This window comes from Capricornis sumatraensis, chromosome X (assembly GCF_032405125.1).
Source record: "Capricornis sumatraensis isolate serow.1 chromosome X, serow.2, whole genome shotgun sequence".
NCBI classification, from domain to species: Eukaryota; Metazoa; Chordata; class Mammalia; order Artiodactyla; family Bovidae; genus Capricornis; species Capricornis sumatraensis.
Window position 1 is genome coordinate 126,725,073 of NC_091092.1, and position 19,698 is coordinate 126,744,770.

The 19,698-nt window shown below is 41.6% G+C and overlaps 1 pseudogene; it reads left to right on the plus strand.

The window, feature by feature from the left end:
* The first annotated feature begins 742 nt into the window (after window positions 1-742).
* Window positions 743-1,240, plus strand: LOC138071533 (ARL14 effector protein-like pseudogene; annotated as a pseudogene).
* Window positions 1,241-19,698: the final 18,458 nt, after the last annotated feature.

Consider the following 19,698-nt stretch of genomic DNA (forward strand, 5'->3'; position numbering starts at 1 on the left):
GAGAAAAGGCAATTGCTAAAAATGACCATCCAATTTCCATTACTTACTACAGTCATTAGAAACAAGGAATATGTTTATTGATCTGAAGTGGTTCAAACAGTATTTTCTTTGTTCAAACCAATTTAGCTGGAGGAAAAGTCAAGAGTTTGCCTTGTGTGGGGGCGGTGGTGGGGGGGATTGTGGAGAGAAAGAGATTCTTTACATAAAAACTGTTGTTTTTCTATCCTCGGGCCACTCACCTAAGAAGAATAACTGGGTTTCTATTAAAGCAAAGGAATTGTGGCCCCTGATCACTATTGGTTTAGCTCTAGGCCCTTGAGACTCAAAGTAGGTTTGGCATTAGCAATATCAGTATAATCCGGGCATACATTAGACAGGTAGATTCTCTGGCCCCATCCCAGTCCTAACTGAATCATCATCTAGTTTTTAACAAGATGTTTCCTGATTCATAGGCACATTAATGTTTGAGAAGTACTAGTCTAGACCAACATGAATGGTTATTTAAACAGTTGATAGAAAAAAGAGATGGTTAAATAAAGGAGGAAATACTATCTGATAAAAGCACTTTTGTCCAAAGATTTGTTGGTGTTGATAAACTTGCTCCTATCCACTTAACCCAGGTTTGAAGTAAAATCTTCATAGGCCCATTCTGAAATGACGTTTTCCAGCTCCAGCGTCCTCATGGTTGACTGAGCTCCCACAAATGGTTGCTGACTTTGTTTGTGTCCCCAGGTGAGCAGAAATGAGTGAACAAGCAGAAAAAAGCAGTTCCGTGCGAGAGAGACCTGCACGTCCAAGTTCTCCTGAGAAACCAAGTGAGATGGAACTGAAGCAGAAGAAACGGGTGGAGCAGCAGATGAAACGGGTGGAGCAGCAGATGAAACGGGTGGAGCAGCAGTTAAAATGGTTGTCATTTCAAAATTCCGGGCCTCAGGCAGCCAACTTTAACCCTAAATTAAGGCAGCTGATGAAGGAAGGGCAAATGGCAAGCAAGAATGAGTCTGTTCCTGTAAAACGCAAAGTCAACAAGTATGACCAAAAGGGCAGGCTCACCTTCAATCAGGCTGACCTGTGTGACTGCCTTGATAAAGACTGCCAGGGTTGCTTCTACCCGTGCCCCAAGTGTAACTCCACCAAGTGCGGGCCCACTTGCCGCTGCAACCGCCGCTGGGTCTACCACACCATAGTCGATGAGAATGGGGAGGTCATCAGCAAGATGCCATTCGACCTCTCTGACTAGGAGCAGCCCTCCAGGCTGATGCATTTTCTCTGCTTTGCAGTTATACCAGCCTCTGTCTCCTGGGTGAATTTTAGGACTGGGGGAAAAAAAGTTTTACAAATATAGTTTAGACTAGTTAGTGTTCTCTGAAGCCATAGAACCCTGTGTAATGCACTGTCTTTCTCTAACCTTCCTGCTGTGATGACTCAGATTCCTCCCCTGGTAACCAGCAACTGAATTCCTACTCTGCTCTCGGGTTAAAAATCCCTTTCCTCTTTGCTGGTACCTTAGGAGATGGAGTTTTAGGTTTTTTAGAATTCTGTAGCTGAGAGCTTATCTTGACAAAGAACATATGTTTATAATAGTTACCGTTAGGATCTTACACATTATCAATTCTAAATCAGAATTCTATTTGGATTGACTTGCACTGCATATTCATAGTCTCATGCTTTTAGTGTTACTGTTTTAACAATATTAAAATGAAATTTGTTTTTTTAAAAAAAACATTTACTAGGCCCCATGGCCAACTGTCCCAACATATGAGCACAAAATGAGAGATTCAATTTAAGTGATATCCAAAATGCCAACTGGAAGCAGACTTCAAAGGACAAATTTTAATCTAATTGTTACCTAGAAATGATTTAAAAGCAGTTTTTTAGTGGCTAAGGTTACCAGCCACACAGAACTGGCCAACGTGGTATAAAATTCCTAAGGCCTAAGTTGCATTTGGTCTTAGAGGTATAGGATTTAAGGAAATTCAGCTAGAGTTTCTGCTGACCTCAGTGAAGATACCATCTCAGAAGACTGATGTGAAACATCTGGGCCAGGTTTGGCAGCTATTGTGCAAATCTGTTTCTAGGGAAAATCTCTATGAAACTGTTCACACCCACAGCGTCATCGGGAAAGTTTCTCTTCAGTCATCTTTGATACCAAGTTTTATTCAAATGATCTATCTGTAAGGAGAAAATTGCTTTTTCCACTTTTCCACGTTTATGTCTCATGAACATTTAATTGCTCCTTCTGAAGCTTTGGATTCGGCACAAAGAGTTCAGTCTTTCCACTGAACACAGTTGTGCAGGCCCTGGCCGAGGCTGCAGAAATAATGGGCTAAAAATAGACAGAAGGCTCCTATCTCTATCCCACCAAATGGCTATGTATGTTTACCCACTAGAAAATATTCACCTGAAACCACTTTTGCCTCTGACTAACTCACCCAAAATCTCTGTGTGGCAAATTAATTAATAAAAAGCATTTAATTTTCCTTACTTTGATTTTTTTGTGTGTGAGAAAGTGTGTGTGTTTTAGACCCAAGAGAGAAAAAAAAAAAACATTTCCCCCCCTTCCCTGAAGCAAATCCATGTTTTGTTCTTGGGCAAACACCAATCACTTTCCATCAGAAATTCCTGATAGTGATATTAGGTTGGTGCAAAAGTTTTGCCTCATCCGCCATATTCACCTGACCTCTTGCCCACCACTTCTTCAAGTATCCTGACAACTTTTTGTGAGGGAAAGGCTTCCACAACCAGCAGGAGGCAGAAAATGCTTTCCAAGAATTTAATCAAATCCTGAAGCACGGATTTTTTTTTTAATTTTTATTTTTACTTTATTTTACTTTACAATACTGTATTGGTTTCGACATACATTGACATGAATCCACCACGGGTGTACACAGATTTTTAAAAAGTTATTCATTTATCTTTAAATGTTATTTTTTAATTGAAGGATAATTGCTTTACAGAATTTGTTTTCTGTCAAACCTCAACATGAATCAGGCATAAGTATACATATGTCCCCTCCCTCTTGAACCTCCCCCTCATCTCCGTCCCCATGCCACCCCTCTAGGTTGGTACAGAGACCCTGTTTGAGATCCCTGAGATATACAGCAAATTCCCTTTGGCTATCTGTTTTACATACGGTAATGCAAGTTTCCATGTTACTCTCGCCATACATCTCACCCTCTCCTGCCTTCTCCCCGTGTCCATGAGTCTGTTCCTCCATTGCTGCCCTGCAAATAAATTCTTTGGTACCATCTGTCTAGATTCTGTATATATGCATTAGTAGACGATATTTCTCTTTCTCTTTCTGACTTACTTCACTCTGTATAATAGGCTCTAGGTTCATCCACCTCATTGGAACTGACTCAAATGTGTTCCTTTTTATGGCTGAGTAATATTCCATTGTGTATATGTACCACGACTTCTTTATCCATTCATCTGGCAGTGGACATCACGGTTGCTTCTATGTCCTAGCTGTTGTAAACAGTGCTGCAGTGATCATTGGGGTACATGTGTCTTTTTCAGTTTCGGTTTCCTCAGGGTATATGCCTAGCAGTGGGAATGCTGGGTTATATGGTGGTTTTATTCCTAGTTTTTTAAGGAATCTCCATACCGTCTTCCATAGTGACTGTATCAATTTACATTCCCACCAACAGTGCAAGTGTTGATCCACACCCTCTCCTGTTTGTAGACTTTTTGATGAGGGCCATTCTGACCAGTGTGAGGTGATACTTCATTGTAGTTTGGATTTGCATTTCTTTAATAATGAGCAATATTGAGCATCTTTTCATGTCTGTCTGAGCCATCTGTATGTCTTCTTGGAGAAATGTCTGTTTAGATCTTTTCCCCACTTTTTAATTGGGTTGTTTTTCTGGAATTGAGTTGTATGAGCTGCTTCTATATTTTGGAAATTAATCCTTTGTCAGTTGTTTGATTTGCTATTATTTCCTCCCGTTCTGAGGGTTGTCTTTTCACCTTTCTTATAGTTTCCTTTGCTGTGCAAAAGCGTTTAGTTTAATCAGGTCCCGCTTGTTTACTTTGTTTTTTATTTCCATTACTCTAGGAAGAGGGTCATAGAGGATCTTGCTTTGATTTCTGATATTGAGTGTTCTGCCTATGTTTTCCTCTAAGAGTTTTATAGTTCCTGGTGTTACATTTAGATCATTAATCCATTTTGAGTTTCTCTTTGAGTATGGTGTTAAGAAGTGTTCTAATTTCGTTCTTTTACATGTAGCTGTCCATTTTTCCCATCACCGATTATTGAAGAGGTTGTCTTTGCCCCATTGTACATTCTTGTCTCCTGTCTTGTTCCATTGGTCTATATTTCTGTTTTTGCGAAGCACAGATTTTTATGCTACAGGAATAAACAAACTTATTTCTCGTTGGCGAAAATGTGTTGAATGTAACGGTTCCTATTTTGATTCACAAAGATGAGTTTGAGTCTAGTTATATTGATTTAAATTTCGTGGTCTGAACCCTCAATTACATTTGCAGCAACCTAATACTTTGCTTGTTTTACAGGTCATCTTAGACCAAGAGTTTAAATAAAATGAGCTCTCAGAATCAGTAGTTTTTCTTTTTAATACTCAAACCGGTATCCAGCTTTGCTGAATTGGTGAAGATGGGCTTGAAAATACAAACTGAACTTTCATTCTAGTCAAAGAACAGTCTTGTGCTTCAAAGATAGGAACCCAGGGACTTCCCTGGCAGTCCAGTGGTTAAGACTCTGTGCTTCCAGTTCAGGGGATATGGGTTCAATCCCTGGTCGGGGAGCTAAAGCAATTCGTCTGAACCTACCCGGAATCTTTGCAGTGCAAAAGTAGTTGTTATCACTGTCCATTTACCTGCTGCAGTGCCCTTTGCATTTGAAAAGCACAGAGGTAATAGTGTTACCATGTTCACAAAACTACTAGAGAAAGGTTGATAAACAATTTATAACCACTTTCACAGCAAAGAACACATTTGTCTGAGCTTTTGGAGGATGCTATTTACAGTCAGTTAACAATTCCCAAGGTGTGGTAGGTAGCCCTCCAAGATGGTCCCCAGTGGTCCTCTGATATTTTGTAATCCTTTTCCCTGAAGTGGTGGCTGAACTTAGTGACTTGGTTCTAGTGAACAGAATAAGGCCCAAGTGATGGTGACTGAGACTTGGTCATAAAGGGCAGTGTGGCCTTTCTTTTGCATCCTCATGGTCATCTGCTCTAGAGCAGGCCGGCTGCCCTGTGTGAGCCGCCCCGTGAGGAAGCCAACGTGACAAAGAATTGGCAACTCTGGCCAAAACCTCGTGAGTATTTTTGGAAGGGGGTCTTGTTGCCTCATCAAGCTTTGAATGACTGTAGTCCTAGCTGACACCTCGATGAGAGGTGTCAACCTTGTGAGAGACCTTGAGCCAGAACCACCCAGCCACGCTGCTTCCTGACTTTTCCCTCACAGAAACTGTGAGATAAGAAATGCTCGTCGTTTTAAGATGCTAACGTTTGGGGTGATTTGCTGTGCAGCAATGGCTCGCTAACACAGAGGGCTGTCATGCTTCTTCTAGATTTATCCCTTTATTTATTCAGCAGGTGTTTATTGAGAAACTACCACATGCCAGGCATTGTGTCTATGGGATTTTCCAGACACGAGTCTTGGAGTGGGTTGCCATTCCCTTCTCAAAGGCAATGTGTATGCAGAGGTTAATCATCTACTGAACATGAGAAACATGCTTAAGGGGCCCCTGGTTTCTGGGCTCTATATACATAGCATACAGAAACAAATTTTACCCTTGGAAAACTGTGGTGGTTCTCTTTGGAAATACCATCTACCACCTAGACTTACTACTACACATTTGCTATTTGTATGTTAATGGCCCAACAAATATTTACAGGTTGAAGACTTCTCTGTGAATTGTGCTCACCTGTTGAAACTAGAGATGGCACTCCAAACCTCTGTCCCTACTATGTCCCCTCAAATTTGTGTATTGAAACCTCACTCCCAAGGTGATGGTAGTAGGAGGTGGGACCTTTGGGAAGTGATTAGGTCATTAGGGTAATGCCCTAATGAATGAGTCTCTTATAGAAGAGACCCAAGAGAGCTCCCTTACTTTTGAGGACCGTTAGGCCAGTAGAATCTTTCTAGCATGCCATAGATATAAATACATATCGAATACCAGTCAGTTCGACAATGAAAAATCATCTCTGACACGTTTATTAACATCCTCTGGGTATAGATTTAGATAATGACATTTGTAGTGCTTAAACTTCTCTGGAATGTGGGTTCAAATGCTAACTAGCCACCTCTAAGGATTAATCTAAGGATTAGCTTTAAGGAGTAAAGTTCATTTATACATGTTTACACATTTACACCACACTCTTTATACCATACAGACAATATGTGGGCATGTACTGTCTAAACCCTAACTTTCTGAGTACAAGCTGCCCCAGTGAGCCACCATTGTCTTCCAGTGCTCCAGGGGCAGGCTCTGTCCCTGGATGCTGAGTGGGTGGATCAGTCTAATTCTGGTTGGGAAGCTCCCTTGTTGGCATATGAAAGTGAAAAAAAATGAAAGTCTCACAGTTCTGTCCCAACTCTTTGCAGTTCCAATGGACTGCAGCCTGTCCTCGTCTATCCATGAAGTTCTCCAGGCAAGAGTATTGGAGTGGGTTGCCATTTCTTTCTCCCAGGGATCTTCCCAAGCCGGGGATTGGACCCAGGTCTCCAGCATTGCAGGCAGATTCTTTACCAACTGAGCCAGGATCAGCTCTATCAAGGGTGAAGTTAACAATTTTCTCTCTACCTGCCAACTTCTTTGTTTTGTCTTTGTAAGTTATTCACATTTCAGGTTGGCGAGAGGTATCTATTGGGTACTTTGAAACACCCCAGCTGCAAACTGGCATGCTCTTGGCCCTTCTGAGAGGTCTTCCAAGAATCCTCTTGACAGACCTTTGAACTCTTGCCTGTTGACCTTCTCCCACTTACACCATGCTTCAAAGCAGGCTTTGACTCCACAGCTCTGTATCCCCAGCATCTAACACACAACCTGGTACACGGTAGGTGCTCAGTGAATGTTTGTTTAATGAGTGAGTCATTGATAGCAGGACATGCCTTTTCATGGGCGTTTTAGGAGTGTTGGTCAATAGCTCATTACAAGCCGGCTTGAAATGACTGAGATAAGCAACCTTAGATGACTCGAGCAAACACAAAGTAGTTCCTAGAAAGAATGTCTTTTTCTTTTAACGTATGTTCCTGTTTTTGTCTTTTCCATTACTCATTGAAAATCGCAACGACCCTTTCCTGTCCACCTGAAACTATCACAACATTGTTAACTGGCTATCCTCCAATACAAAATAAAGTGTAATAAAAAAAAAAGTAGAAAAAAATAGAACTAAAAAAAAAGAAAGTAGCAACTATCGAATTCCCTGGTGGTCCAGTGGTTAAGACTCAGGAACATGTGTTCACATATATGTGTGTATATATATGTATGTATGGGTATATATATGGGGCTTCCCTGGTGGCCCAGACAGTAGACTCTGCCTTGAAAACATGTTCATTTCATTTAATGCTAGTTTATCCAGAGGCTAATCTAACAAATTAATTGATTACCTATGTTTTGAGGTCATCTTATGGCCTACTACAAGTTCTGTTAAATAAAAAGGAAACAACAAATCCTACTGTATAGCACAGGGAACTATATTCAATACTTACCCTGTGTTAAACCATAATGGAAAAGAATATAGAAAAGAATGTCTATATGAATATAACTGAGGCACTTTGTTATAAAGCAGAGATTGGCACAACATTGTCAATCAACTGCACTTCAACAAAAAATTAAATATAAAATGTAAGTAAATAACAGAGGAAAAGCTCCATGGTAGGTACTGAATCAATGTTTGCTGAATTAATTATTATAAAATCTTTAAAAATGATGGCAACAGAGGCATGTTTTGTCAGTATTATCATATGTAAGTAGCTGATAATGCATAGTTTAGGGCAACCTCTAAAACCATTGGCCCACATTTTTGTCCTACCTGTGTAAATTTAAATGATTTGTGTTATTCGTCATTCTTAGCTAAAGCATAAATTTCTTCCTTAAGATACTAAGTTTGAGATACCAGCAGTTCCAACATCTGACACCACTTAGTTGTGTGGCCTTGAATAAAGTGTTCTACTTCTCTGCACCTTGATTTCAGTTTTCCCTTCTGTCAAATGTAGATACTGGAGTGTGGAGTCAACCGTTGATTCAGTTATACCCAGGACCTAAACTAGGATGAGGCAAGTGAACTGCTCACCTTGGGAGTAAAATTGAAGGGGGATTGGGTGGGGTCGCCAAAACACCTCAGTAATCAAGAAAAGTAATATTTCAATGCAGTATTTAAAGAAATCAAAGCTAATACAAAAGATGTATTATGACCAAAATATCAACATTTTAAAGATGGGATCACTGTTGCTGATTTTTCCTTTGGCCTCTGACTCCAGTGTGGTTTAGCATGGCACTGTATCTGATCCGGATTTTTATTTTTCTTTCCTTCCTTTTTTTTTTTTTTCTTTTGCCGTGGTGCACACCTCAGGGGATCTTAGTTCCCTGACCAGGGGCCAAACTTGTGCCCCCTGGAAGTGGAAGGGTAGAGTCCTAACCCCTGGATCACCAGGGGAGTCCCTGATTTCTCAATAAACACTTCATTAAACCATCATTCATGTTATTGCCCTCTTACATTTTGCACTGGGATTGAGTCCTGGTCCTGTTACATACATTTAATGAATGCCTGCCATTTACTGAGCACTGCTGGGACATAGCAGCCCTTGCTTTCAAGGAGCTCACAACTTTATTAGGAAAAACAGGAGAGTGAGCAGAGAGTAAGTAGGACAATGGGAGACGTTTGGGGACAGAGTTAAGCAATGGAAGGAATGATATCAGATGAGCCCATGTGGACTAAAAAACACAGCATTTCATCCCGAGGTGGTATGTATCACAGAGCGGTGATGAATGCAGGCTGGAGATGGAGGCCTTGGAGTCAAGCCCTACCTCTTCCAGTTCTAACTGGCTGTGTAATCTTGTGCAGTGTATCCTTTTAACTTCCCTGCACTTCTGTTTCTTTCCTCATTAGTAAAAGTGAGAAGAATTACATCACTTAAGGGGGTTGTGAGGGTGACTTGAGCTCATATAGTGAGTCCTGAGAATAGAGCCGGAACGTAGGAAAAATTGTTAAATGTTACTTTTAACTAGAAAACACTCACTTTGAGCAAGGACAAGCTCTATTAGATAAGGTTAAACCCAGCTCTTTTCTAGGCAAGCTGGTAAGAGTTGCAGTGATGTTTATCTTTCCCCGACTTGGCACTCTGTGTCCCAAACCACTTTCCCTTAGTTCCAGTTGAGCAGGAAAAGCCGTTTCATCTTTGGCAGTTCTTCCAAATTCAGTAGACTGTGACTGGTCATTTAGAAAGTTAATGAACAATTAATGGCTCATGTACAAATGTACAAATCCTCACCATTTTTTTCTCGGAACCTTTGATAGAAACAATTGGACACCATAATGTTCCCCTTAGAATGCACATGGAGTCTCTTACTCACCATGTTTTAGAGGGAGACTGATATGAGCCCTTGGAGGTGGGTAGAAGCAACCTTCCAGTACCTTACAAAGTCTTATGAATAGGAGCACAGGGCTGAACTGGGAAGAGCACTTTTACTTCTACTGGACTGAAGGAGTAGAAATTTTGCTTTTTCAGCTCAACAAGATTCCACCACCTTAGTTTGAATCAATTGGATATTTGGAGAGGGTCTAAGAGGGTACCATCTCTGCTCCCCTAATTTATTCCTGTAACTCTGTCAGCTCTGATGTTGTAAAAAAAAAAAAAAAGTCCCACTATTTAAAAAGTAGTCCTCAGTTTTCCAAATTGTCTCCAAATTTACACATGGACTAAGTGATAGATGGTATTTATGAATTGTTCATTATTTTCTTAACTGTAATAATAGCACTGTGGTCATATAAGGAAAATATTTTCCTTCCTTCTGTCCTTCCTTTTGAGAAGCATATTAGAAGTAAAAAGGACATAATAACTGAGATTTGCTTTACAGAAAACTTGAACCCCCTCAAAAAAAGTGTGAAGCATACCTGATAAAACAAGAATGGCAAGGCATTGGTTGTTGGATCTGGATAAGTCCAGAGTGGTTACTTGTAGTGTCTGGTTTTATGTAATTTGGAAATTTTCCCAACAACAAAACAGTTTTGGGAACAAAACAGTTCTGGGAACTTCCATGGCAGTCCAGTGGTTAAGACTTTGCGCTTCTATTGCAGAGGTTTCAGGTTTGATCATTCGTTGAGAAACTAAGATCCCGCAGGCCATGCAGAGAGTCCAAATAGAGAAAAAAACCACAATTTTCTATTTTTAGGCACTGTTTCTCAGTCTTGCCTTGTCACCCCCACCTGGGCAACAGGCTGGCATTATCCCGTCCTCAATCCTGTAAAGTGGTTTCTCTACCAGTCTGCGAGTGTGAATTGCAGGTGCAGTTGAAATAGAGACCCTCTCAGTCCTTGGAGCAGTCATAGGACCTAAGGCAGAGGGTGGGGCTCTTGAAGCGGTCAGAGTTTCTGCCCTGGTAGCCGGGGACCATATGTAGCCTCAACCTTCTACCCTGGGTTGCTGTTCTGATAATCACTGTCTTTGAGCCAAGGGGTGAAAAAACACTGACTCAAGACTATTCCTGTTAAAAGTCAATATTCCTTGGGAGGAGTTGACTCAGCAAGCTATTATCAACTCTCCTGATCCTGACAGCTCAGTGATACCTCCCCTGGATAATGGGTGAGTTTTGGACTATGGCCAAGATTGGGTGGGATACGACCCTGGGGAAACCAGTGAGCTGGGCTCCAGAATGAAGTTGGCCTGAGGGGAAGTGGGGAGGAAAGATGCTGAAATGTTAGAGCTGGGTGGTGGTGGTATTGGGAAGGATTGTGGGCAGGGGTGTCCCAGGGAACCCCAGAAGGAAGAAGTCACATTCTCTGATTCTTCTCAGAACAGAGCTCCTTCTAGGCTGCTTCATAGTGGTGTCATGTAACAGTTCCACATGGAGAAGTAACTCACCAAGAAACTTCCCAGGTCTTCTACCCCCCACAGATGTATGTACACCTGAAATTTTACCAAGTCGTTAAAGGACTGTGCTCAGGGGAATTCTTCAGTTCGGTTCAGTCACTCGGTCATGTCCGACTTTGTGACCCCCATGGACTGCAACACACCAGGCTTTCCTGTCCATCACCAACTCCTGGAGCTGACTCGAACTCATGTCCATTGAGTCGGTGATGCCATCCAACCATCTCACCCTCTGTTGTCCCCTTCTCCTCCCACCTTCAATCTTTCCCAGCATCAGGGTCTTTCCCAATGAGTCAGTTCTTTGCATCAGGTGGCCAAAGTATTGGAGCTTCAGCCTCAGCATCAGTCCTTCCAATGAATCTTCAGGACTGATCTCCTTAGGGTGGACTGGTTTGATCTCCTAAGAGTCTTCTCCAACACCACAGTTGAAAAGCATTGATTCTTTGGCGCTCAGCTTTCTTTATAGTCCAACTCTCACATCCATACATGACTGCTGGAAAAACCATAGCTTTGACTAGACAGACTTTTGTCGGCAAAGTAATGTCTCTGCTCTTTAGGTTGCTGTCTAGGTTGGTCTTGGCTTTTCTTCCAAGGAGCAAGCATCTTTTAATTTCATGGCTGCAGTCACCGTTTGCAGTGATTTTGGAGGCCCCCCAAATAAAGTCTCTCAACTGTTTCCATTGTTTCCCCATCTATTTGCCATGAAGTGATGGGACTGGATGCCATCAACTTAGTTTTCAGAATGTTGAGTTTTAAGCCAACTTGTTCACTCTCCTCTTTCATTTTCATCAAGAGGCTCTTTAGGTCTTCTTCGCTTTCTGCTGCAAGTTTATTGTCACCTGCATATCTCAATCAAATACTCCAAGTGAGTTTTTATCCTTCTGTTTTCATTTGGGTTCCCTCAGAAGCAGAAACACTATTGTTGGGGGAGTAGGAGTAGGAATCACGCCAGCCCTGGACTGATTTCCTTTGGAGATTTTTTTTTTAATAGAAGAAATGAATACACTTCCAGCTTATTTAAGACACAGTTATTCTGGATTTTGATAACTCACAACCAAACTTCAGTTCAGTTCAGTCGCTCCGTCGTGTCCGACTCTTTGTGACCCCATGAACCACAGCATGCCAGGTCTCCCAGTCCATCACGAATTCCCAGAGTCCACCCAAACCAAACTTAATCCCAACCAATTCAGAATCCTACCAAGGGTGGGAAGATCCTGGGGATAAATTCAACTCAAAGGCTACAGCACACACTTTGAGGTGAGCCAGGGAAGCTGAGGTCTTTCCAAACCAAAGAGGCAGGAATGAAGTCAACAAAGATTCAGGGGCTGCAATGAGCCCAGATGGAGCCAACAGAATGTTGGGGAGAAAGCTAGAAGTCCCTTCTATGCCTAGACTGTGGTGCTTAAAGGTAGAGAACGCAAAAAAGAGACGATTAGAAGTGAGGATGGCTAAGACTTTGTGATCAATTAGGCATCAGGGGTGAGGAGAGGGAAGAACGAAGGAAAGACAGTCCCAGGTCTGTGGCTTGGGAAACTGGAGAGATGGTGCTGCCATTTTGAGCGAGAGCACTCAGGGGAGAGAGATTTAGAGAGATGATCAGATTTGGAGAGGTGAGTTTTGGACACATTGGGGTTAAGGTGCTCATGGGAGATCCAAGTGGAGATACTTTTAAGCTGTTGGATGTGGACTCCACAGAGGAGAGCAGGGCTAGAAACATTCATCTAGACCAGTCAGTCTATAGATGGGCTTCATGGCAAGGATATGTTCAGGACAACGAGGAAATTGTGTGGGATGAGAAGACAACAGTTGGCTTGTCCACAGCAAGGAAAGCATAGGAAAAAAAAAAAAAAGGCCAAGTAAGCTATGAAGAAGAATGGGAGGAAGTGGCAAGAGATGAGGCAGAAAAGAAGCGGGGTGGTGTATTCCAGTATCCAAGTGAAGGAGGAGTTTCAAGAGGGGTCATGAGCAATGTGAAACAACACACAGAAATGTCTAATAAATGCTGTCGGTGCCAAGCCTGCATTTCCTCATCACTTATCAGTGTATGCAGCCAAATTTCCAACTGCCAGAACCTGCATCGCTTTGATTCTGGACTTTCTCTGGTTTCCAGAACCTGCTCTGTCCATCGACACGGAGGGCTGGAAATGCCAGGGAGTTAAGGCATGCCATTTCCCCTCAAATAGCCACCAGCTGATGGTTGCCGAAAGCTGGTGTACAACTATTTCACCTACCTTGCCCCTTGAGCAATGTAACTCTGAGATTCAGATTCTACACCATTTCCCAGAGTTCCGTGAAACAGGATTAAGTTCTGGTTGCAGAGCACAGTGACTTGTTTAATAACACACTCTGTGTTGACTTTCTTCCCTTGCCTTCTCACTTCTTCACTCCTTTACCTGTATTTCCTGGGATCTCCTTGCAAATAAACCATTTACACTCGAATCCTTCCCTCAGGTTCTACTTCTAGGGGAACTCAGATTATCTAGAAAGAGAAAGCCTGGGAAACATCCATGAGAATGGCTTTCTGTAGCTAGCTCCATTGGTGACTTGAGTGAGAGAGTTGGGAATGGAAGGAGAGAGGCTTCATTTCAGGGAGATAAATGAATAAGAGAGGAATGATGGAGAAGATACTTCAGAAGCAAAGTTATCAGGACTTAGCCGGTGGTCCAGTGGTTAAGACTCTGCCTTCCAATGTAGGGAAGCTTTGGTTCAATTCCTGTTTGGGTAACTAAGGTCCTAAATACTGCAGAGTGTGGCCAAAAATTAAAAAAAAAAAAAAGGCAACGTTACCAACTGAAGAGAAAGAATGGTGACCTCACATTTCAGGTCAATAGGATTTAATCCGTCTTGCTAATAGCACCCTAACTACTGTTGAGTGTTCACCTTTCTCCCACGATGCCCTGTCTTGGAGAAATGTGGTATTGCCTTTGGTGGAAGTTAATGGGCCTGCTCCCTCACCCTGATGCGGGCAGGTGACCTAGGCTAGACCATGTGAAGTCCTATCCCAAGTGTTTGAATCCTGAGTGAGATAAGAATATGAAGCCTAGTGAAAGGTCATTTATCACAGCACTCTGGTGCTAAACAGACTTTTACAAACATTTTTGTCTCAAAAAACCTTGCAACAAATGAACTTTTGCTCCAGGTTGCCAGTGGCAGTTTCTGCGCCAAGAATCCTGATTAATAAAACAGGGCTAGAACAAAGGATTTTACAGAATGAGAATGATTTGTTTCTACTCAGAATTTTTGCTTTTCTTAAAAATCTCTTTAATAATCTAAAGCTTGTTTGCTTGCACTTTTTGCATCTTTCTCCCCTCCGCCTGTAACCTTGTATGTGTTTAGGGCAGCAATCCCCAACCTTTTTGGCACCAGGGACTGGCTGCATGGAAAACAAATTTTCCATGGACCAGAGTGGGGGTGGGAGGATGGTTTCAGGATGATTCAAACACATACGTTTATTGTGCACCTTATTTCTATTATTATTACATCAGTTCCACCTCATACCTTCAGGCATTAGATCCTGGAGATTGGGGACCCCGGTTTAAGGTGTACAATGTGATTTTGTACATGTAGATCTTGTCAAATGATTACCACAGTAAGGTTAGTTAACACACCTATCACCTCACATAGTTACCTTTCGTGTGTCTATGTTTCTTTGTGGTGAGAACCATTTCAGATTTACTCTTTTAGCAACTTTCTAGTATATAATATAGCATTGTTAACGATAGTCAGCACGCTGTATGTCTCCCTATTTCTCCTCCTGCCACCCCTCTCCTAAAAGCTCCTGGCAGCCACCATTCTACTCTCTCTTTCTCTGCAGTCAGCTTTTTTGTTAGATTCTACACGCAAGATGACACCGTATTTGTCTTTATCTGACTTATTTCACTTAGTGTAGTGCTGTCAAGGTTGTCACAAATGGCAGGATTTCGTACTCTTTTATGGCTAAGTATCGTGTATACCTGGAGAAGGCAATGGCACCCCGCTCAAGTACTCTTGCCTGGAAAACCCCATGGACGGAGGAGCCTGGTAGGCTGCAGTCCATGGGGTCACTAAGAGTCAGACATGACTGAGTGACTTCACTTTCACTTTTCACTTTCATGCATTGGAGAAGGAAATGGCAACCCACTCCAGTGTTCTTGCCTGGAGAATCCCAGGGACGGGGGAGCCTGGCGGGCTGCTGTCTATGGGGTCGCACAGAGTCAGACACGACTGAAGTGATTTAGCAGCATTGTGTGTACCACATCTTCTGTCTCCATTTATCTGTTGATGGACATTTAGGTTATTTCCATCTGTGTTTGTTGTGAATTACAATGCTGCAGTGAACATGGGGGTGAACATATATCTTCAAGAGAGTGATTTAATTTCCTTTGGATTTATAAATCCAGAAGTGGGATTGCTGGATCATTCAGTTCAGTCACTCAGTTGTGACCCCATGAACTGCAGCACGCCAGGCTCCCCTGTCCATCACCAATTCCTGAAGCTTGCTCAAACTCATGTCCATTGAGTCGGTGATGCCATCCAACCATCTCATCCTCTGTCGTCCCCTTCTCCTCCTGCCTTCGATCTTTCCCAGCATCAGGGTCTTTCCCAATGAGTCAGTTCTTCGCATCAGGTGGCCAAAATACTGGAGTTTCAGCTTCAGCATCACTCCTTGCAATGAATATTCAGGGCTGATTCCCTTTAGGATTGACTGGTTTGATTTCATAGGGTAGTTCTATTTTTAATATTTTGAGGAACCTGCATATTGTTGTCCATAGTGACTGAACCAATTTATATCTGTACCAACAGTGCACAAAGGTTACATTTTCTCTACATCCTTTCCAACACTGTTTTCTCATGTCTTTGTGATAATAACCATCTTGTGTGAGATGATACCGCATTGTGGTTTTGATTTGCATTTCTGTGTTTTAGTACATATTTTTCATGTTCCTGAGAGGCCATTTGTATATACTCTTGTGGAAAATGTCTGTTCAGGACCTGGGCCCATTTTTAAATTAGATTATTTTGGGTTTATGCTATTGAAATGTATGAGGTCTTTACATATTTTGGATATTAACTCATTATCAGATATACGGTTTGCAAATGTTCTCTCCGTTCCATAGGTTGCCTTTTCCTTTTGTTGATTGCTTCCTCTGCTGTAGAGAAGCCTTGTAGTTCGATGTATTTTAATTTTTTTATTCGATGTTTCTTTTTGCTCTTCTTGCTTATGCTTTTAGTGTTATATCGAAAAAGTTATTACCAAGACGCATGTCAAGGAGATTTCCCCCTGTTTTCTTCTAGGAGTTTTATGGTTTTGAAGAGGAAAAGTTAACATTTTACACAACCTCCTTCTCCTTCTGTAACTTGGCTTGCCCTTTGCAAAGTCTAGACCATGTAGGTCACATATTCTCAGAAAGTGGGGACTTGAAATACTAGGAACTAGAGTTTATCCTACTCACCCTTGTCCTGCTCTTTGCAATTGCTCAGCCCCTGCAAACCTGCTTAATCATGCCTGTCCAGGCCAGGTATCCCCCTCCCCATCTTGACTGCTGTTTCCCAGAGCAAAACCCCTTAGTTTAAACCAGCCTGTTAACAGCTAGTGTTGCCCACTATAGTCTGTCTATACAAACTCTGTAATCCCTTTGTTCGGGTGTTAACTCCTCTGGGCCCGCAGGCAGAACAAACCTGAGTTCTCCAACTCTCCGAGTGAGGTGCTTGGTTTCTCGAGTACTGGTTTCTGCAACAGTTTCAAGTCTTTTTATTGAAGAACTACTCAGATTTTTTTTTTTTCTGATAACCTGTGTTCAATGTGAAAAGTTAAAGTATTCTGAAGAAGGGGAAAAAAACACCTTATAATTCCATTGCTCAAAGGCAAATACTATTGATTTAGTTGAGATGGTACCATGTATGCAATTTAGTATACAGTTTATGGAATATGGCATACTTCTTTTATAAAAGTTTACATAAAATACATCATTTCTTTACCTCAAGAACTTCTCAAATACAATTTTAATGAGTCAAAATGTTGTCTTATGGATATAACATACTTTCCTAAAATTTTTCCACCATCATTTAACATTCTCTCTCTCTCTCAAAACTCTTATCATAAAAAATAATTTCCAGAGCAACTTCTTTCATAAATCTTGGCCTGGCAGTTCTGATTCTGTCTTCAGGCTTGATTCCCAGAACTGGAGTTATTGTTTCAAAAGGAATGAACATTTTAAAAGCTCCAGAGAGCTTGTGCCAGAATGTCCAGATAATAAGATACCAATTTATATTTCCATCAGTGCTCTTCATGGGATTTATTTTTTAATGGTTAATGTGACAGAAGCCAGCTATTTCATTTCTTTTTTCTTTGATTTGAATTGAGTCAGTTTCCTCCTTTCTGAATTATCTATATTTGTACTAATATTTTTCTCAGGGATTTATATGAACTCTTTATTAAATCTATTAACCTGTTTCATTTCTGAAAACATGTTCCTGTTTCATTGTTCACCTTTTCAGCTGATTATGATGCGTTTAGCTATTCAACCATTTACATTTTATACAGTTAAGTCCGGGAAGCATTTTCCTTATGAAAATATCTTTGAGTTTTTCATTGTTTTAAGCGTGTAAAGTCTTCTCTCATCCCTATGTTTAATAAACATTCATTCTGGATAGTGTGTCTTGAATTTTCTGTTTAATAATATTGTCCACATGCAGTCTTTTGCCCACTTTTTAAAAAAATTAATTTCTTTTTTATTGAAGGATAATTGCTTTACAGAATTTTGCTGTTTTCTGTCAAACCTCAACAGGAATCAGCCATAGGTATACATATATCCCCTCCGTTTTGAACCTCCCTCCCATCTCCCTCCCCATCCCACCCCTCTAGGTTGATATAGAGCCCATGTGTGAGTTTTATGAGCTATACAGAAAATCCCCGTTGGTTTTTTTTTTTCCTTAAACAGAGATTAGAGTCCCCCTCAAGGCCTAGACAGTAAAGAGTGTGTTTACAAAGTGGGAGAGCCAGATTCACTCCTGGGGAAGCATCTCCCTGAGAAGGGAATGGCTACCCACTGCAGTATTCTTGCCTGGAGAATTACATGGACAGAAGTGCCTGGAGGGCTACAGTCCTTGGGGTCGCAAATAATCTGAGCACGACTGAGTGGGTTCAGGACTCTATTTCACTCGACAGTATAGTGAACCTTCTCTGTGTCAACTGCAGCGCCCATATATCATTATCTTTAGCCACCAAGAAAAGCCTTATTCAAAAGAAATCAGACCCGGAGTGTCGAGGAGAAAACATGGAGTCAGGGGCCTGGGAACAAGGGACTGGAAGCTGGATTCAAGGGAGCTGGGCCGGGGAGAGGCGTGAATCTTGGGGGCGGGGACTCAGCGTTCATTTGCATAACCAGAACACACTGCACACAATAGAATTTCCATCTACTATTTCAATTTAGTGTAGATTTCTTTTAAACGTAGTATTTTGAAGAATGACCCTTCATCCACTTTCGTGAGAAGATCTGCAAATACTCGACCCCGACTTTCCCTTGTCGTGCCTCACCCTCACTGAAGTAGGAGTGAGCATTCCCTAGTCCCTATGTGCACAGGCACCAGAGATATATAGGAAGTCAACACTGCTAATTTTTGGAGGTCTTGTGAAATAAACAAGGCCAACATTGTTGTACGCAAAAACAGACTTTGAAAGTTTGGAGGCAGGGTTTATTCCTGAGTTTCATATACTTAGCAGTTTTCTGTGTGTTTATCGTTTGAAATTATGAGGTTAGGTTTTTGTCTGCTCCCATGATACTCTCAGCCATATCCGACTATTCTATAACCCGTGCACTATGGCTCTTCAGGTTTCCGCGTCTATCGTCCATTCTCAGAGCTTACTCATACTCAGGCCCTTCGAATCAATGGTGCTATCTAACCGTCTCATTTTCTGTCGTCTCCTTCCTCCTCCCACCTTTAGTCCTTCTCAGCATCAGGGTCTTTTCCAGGTAGTCAGTTCTTGGCATCAGGTGGCCGAAGTATTGGAGTGTCAGTGTCAGCATCACTTCTTCCAATGAATATTCACGACTGATTTCCTTTAGGGTGCACTGGTCAGATCCCTTGGCCGTCCAAGGGACTGTCAAGAGTCTTCTCCAAGACCACAGTCCAAACCCTGTGACTTTGGATTGTGATTTTTTCAATGCTTTGGCCCTCAGCTTTCTTTGTAGTGAAACTCTCAAATCTGTACATGACTACTGGAAAAACCATAGCAATGACTGGATCTTTGGTGGCAAAGGAATATCTCTGCTTTTTAATATGCGGTCTTGGCTGGTCCTAGCTTTTCTGAAGCCAAGTAGCAAGCCTCTTTTAATTTCATGGCTGAGGTCACCGTCCTCTGTGATCATTGTACTCAGTTTTAATATAAGTTAAATATTATATCTGTTACAAGTTTGTCAGCAAGGAAATTACCTCCAGTGAAGAAACTTCTAAACAAACGTCAATGAGTATGAGCCTTTAGATAAACTCTATTAAGAATAATGATGCTTTAGGAATGTCTGTCTAAAATAGTCTCTCCAGATTGGGGTAACCTGAACTTCTAAGGGTTGTTTGTGCTAAACTAAGTGTTGGAAGCCTATTACATAGCTAAGTCATTTTCCAAATAACATAAGACTTTGAAACATTTACTACTGAACACTAATT